Here is a 3,785-nt window from a genome sequence, read left to right on the forward strand (position 1 = left end):
AATGAAAAAGTGAGCGTAGGTTTTTGGGAGCAGTGAGGCTGTTCTGTGTGGTGCTACATGATTGTGGTGCTATGTCAATATCTGTGTCCACTGTAAAAAAACAAAAAACAAAACAAAAACAAAAACCACACTGCTGGGGAAGGATGCTGACCATGGAGGAGGCTATGCACATGACATGTGTAGCCCGGGGCCATGGATAACATCTTTGTATCTTCTCAATTTTACTATGAAGCCGAAAGTGCTGTAAGACCCAGAGGACTTGAAAACAAACAAAAACACCCTCTCCATAGAAATCATGATGAGCACAAAACATAAAGTCAGGTGGATGAAAGAGAAACAAGTCAATTACTATATCTAGTATAAGTGCTCTAAAAGCCCTAGCTAAAAGTTATAGGGCATCATACCAATAAAAAAAGCAGAGCAAGTCTGTTCTTTGAGCAGAAGGTCTAAAAACCTAAAAATAAAGAGAGGAAACAGAAAAAAAAATGCTCATAGGTGTATCAGTATCAAAGAAAACTGACCTTAAGAAAACTCTTCTGTAAGGATCATTTCTGTAAGGGGTCATTTCACACAGAGACTCCCTTTCATCAGGAAGAAATAGTCATTTAGAATGCCATGCCTTTAAGTATGTGACCAGAAAACGTGTAAAACAGAAGTTGGAGCTAACCAAATCTATCCTATCTTGAAACTTAACTAACAACATTTGATACACTGGACCCAACAGCTGGGACTTGACACCCACCATGCAGATAATGCCTCATGATACCCTTAAAAACATTCAACAACACAGATTACATACTCAGCCATAAAATGAATCTTGAGGCATTCCAAAGACAATGTTTTTTAAATGTTTCCTGTGTTGTGAAATTAATAAAATGATAACTAGAAAATCTCTATAATCTTAGAAAAGTTGAAACACAGTTTCAAGTAACAAATACAAATGAAGTTAATATGATATATAATGTTTTGCATGAAATAACAGTGGAACTTATTTTAAAACTGTGTAACTAAAATGGATGTATAAAGAAAAAATTTTAGTCTTAAAACTCCTGAACACAACAGCCATTGCAGTACATTGAGCTCCATCGAGACAGCGCCAGGGCAAGCACGAGCCGGTTGGGCACTGGGCGACTCTGTGCCTCGCGGAGGAAAATCAGCTAAACATGGGCAAAGGAGATCCTAAGAAGCCAAGAGGCAAAATGTCCTCATATGCATTCTTTGTGCAAACCGCCGGGAGGAGCACAAGAAGAAGCACCCGGATGCTTCTGTCAACTTCTCAGAATTCTCCAAGAAGTGCTCAGAGAGGTGGAAGACCTTGTCTGCTAAAGAAAGGGGGAAGTTTGAAGCTATGGCAAAGGCCAACATGGCTCGTTATGAAAGAGAAATGAAAACCTACATCCCCCCGAAAAGGGAGACCAAAAAAGAAGTTCAAGGACTCCAATGCACCCAAGAGGCCTCCTTCGGCCTTCTTGTTCTGTTCTGAGTACCGCACCAAAATCAAAGGCGAGCATCCTGGCTTCTCCTTTGGTGGTATTGCAAAGAAACTAGGAGAGAGGTGGAACAACACTGCAGCGGATGACAAGCAGCCCCGTGAGAAGAAGGCTGCACTATGTACCTACTGGGGGTGGGGGGGTGGGGGGGTGGGGGTGGGGGTAATCTGACCTCAAGTGTGCTCTGAGCCCAGGTTTTCTCATGTGGTGTCTTTTACCACGAAATTATGACACATTGCAAATCCTGGTATTGTGATCTTATTCTCTGTACAAAGAAAGAAGCTCTATGCCGTGAGCTGTGGTTAAATGGTCACAGAATGTCAGCACTGCTATCATTCAGCACGTGTAACATTTTTAAATTTATAAATATTAAAATTTTAAACTTACACTAAGACTTTTAAGTTTTTTTTGTTAAAAGAGACCCAGGGAGTGTATACTGTTTAAATATTTACCTCTATTAATATAACTAATGAAGGCATTTAATTTTTCAAAAGATAACTGCAGTATGATTTTAGGGAATAAACCAAGGCTGTGTGTAGAGCCAGTTATAACCTGAATATCAAAATGATAAAACGTTATTTGTATTTTTTAATCCATCTATGGGCGTTAAAATGTTTTCACTAAATATTTTTATTACAAAAAAAAAGAAGAAGGCTGCCAAGCTGAAGGAGAAGTACGAGAAGGATATTGCTGTCTACAGAGCTAAAGGAAAACCTGATGCAGTGAAAAAGGGGGTGGTCAAGGCTGAAAAGAGCAAGAAAAAGAAGGAAGAGGAAGATGAGGAGAAGAGGATGAAGAAGAGGAGGAAGACGAAGATGAAGAAGATGATGGTGAATAAGTTGGTTCTAGCACAGTTTTTTTCTTGTCTGTAAAGCATTTAAGCCCTATGTACACAACTCACTCCTTTTACAGAATATAAATTGAAATGTAAGGCTGTGTAAGATTTGTTTTTAAACTGTACAGTGTCTTTTTTTGTATAGTTAACACACTACCGAATGTGTCTTTAGATAGCCCTGTCCTGGTGGTATTTTCAATAGCCACTAACCTTGCCTGGTACAGTCTGGGGGTTGTAAATTGGCATGCAAATTTAAAGCAGGTTCTTGTTGGTGCACAGCACAAATTAGCTATATATGGGGACAGTAGTTTGGTTTTTTTTTCTTTTGGTTGTATTTTTCGGTTTTATTTTTCTCATCTTCAGTTGTCTCTGATGCAGCTTATACGAAGATAATTGTTGTTCTGTTAACTGAATACCACTCTGTAATTGCAAAAAAAAAAAAAATGTGGCTGTTTTGTTGACATTCTGAGTGCTTCTAAGTAAATACAATTTTTTTATTAAAAAATAAAAAACTCTTGTAATACTAGAGAAAGAGAAAGATGGCAGGGTGGTGGAGGATGAACCTGCAGAGGGTACAATGTCTCCAGAACATTTCTTTTTAACATCCCAATCTCTGCCCCATCCCATCCCCGTTCCAGAGTCCCTCCTCCTTTCCCCCTCCTCTTCTCCTCTGAGAGGGTGGGGTGCCCTCTGGGTATCCCTCAACTCTGGTGCATCAGATAATATTTTTTGGAGAGATGCACAGCTTGGGTAGAAGCAGAGTGGGAAAGAGAATGGAGCAATGTAATGTGGCATGTTCTGTTGCTGCAGCTGCTCACTGCTTCTAAGGTGTTTGGAAGGAAGGCAAATTTCCCAACAAGCCTGGGCACTCGGCTCATGGCTTCTCTCCAGAACAGTTGCAGGGGAAGTCACCAAAAGAGAATGAAAGCCAATATCTGAAAGCAAAAGATTTAATTTAGCATGAAAGCTACAGACTAAGCAAGAACTAATCGTTTAGATTTTGGAAAGGTAAAATTCAGAGTTTAAGAGACTTCAGAAGTAAGAATGTTTGGGGATTGGCCAAGTTTCAGCTGTGGACACCTGGACAGTGGGACTAGGATAAACTGGCTGAGCGACTGCACTCTCCCAGAATCCCTTCTGCCCCACCCCAGGGAACCTATTTGCACACTTCATAGTGTGCTAGTTCATTCAAGTCCAAGCATGGAGAGAAAGCATAGTATAGACAAAGTATCAACTCATAGAATGAGGAGGGGAGAGGGAGAGGGGCAGAAAAAGAGACTGAGTCACATCCCCATCCCAGTCATCCCGTTGACCTGACCCCCTCCCCCAGAAGCCATAAAGAGCACAGTGAAGAGAGCTACACTGTTATCAGTTTTAAAGGACTCTTCAATAGCTTCTGTCTGGACTGTTTCTGGTTGTTTTGTTTTGTTTTGTTGGCGGGGAGGGGGCGGGGGAGTTGT

At 40.7% G+C, this 3,785-nt stretch overlaps 1 pseudogene; it reads left to right on the forward strand.

The window, feature by feature from the left end:
• Window positions 1-1,124: 1,124 nt before the first annotated feature.
• On the forward strand, window positions 1,125-2,328 carry Gm48200 (annotated as a pseudogene).
• The last annotated feature ends 1,457 nt before the right edge of the window (window positions 2,329-3,785 follow it).

This window comes from Mus musculus, chromosome 14, assembly GCF_000001635.26.
Source record: "Mus musculus strain C57BL/6J chromosome 14, GRCm38.p6 C57BL/6J".
In the NCBI taxonomy this organism is placed as follows: domain Eukaryota; kingdom Metazoa; phylum Chordata; class Mammalia; order Rodentia; family Muridae; genus Mus; species Mus musculus.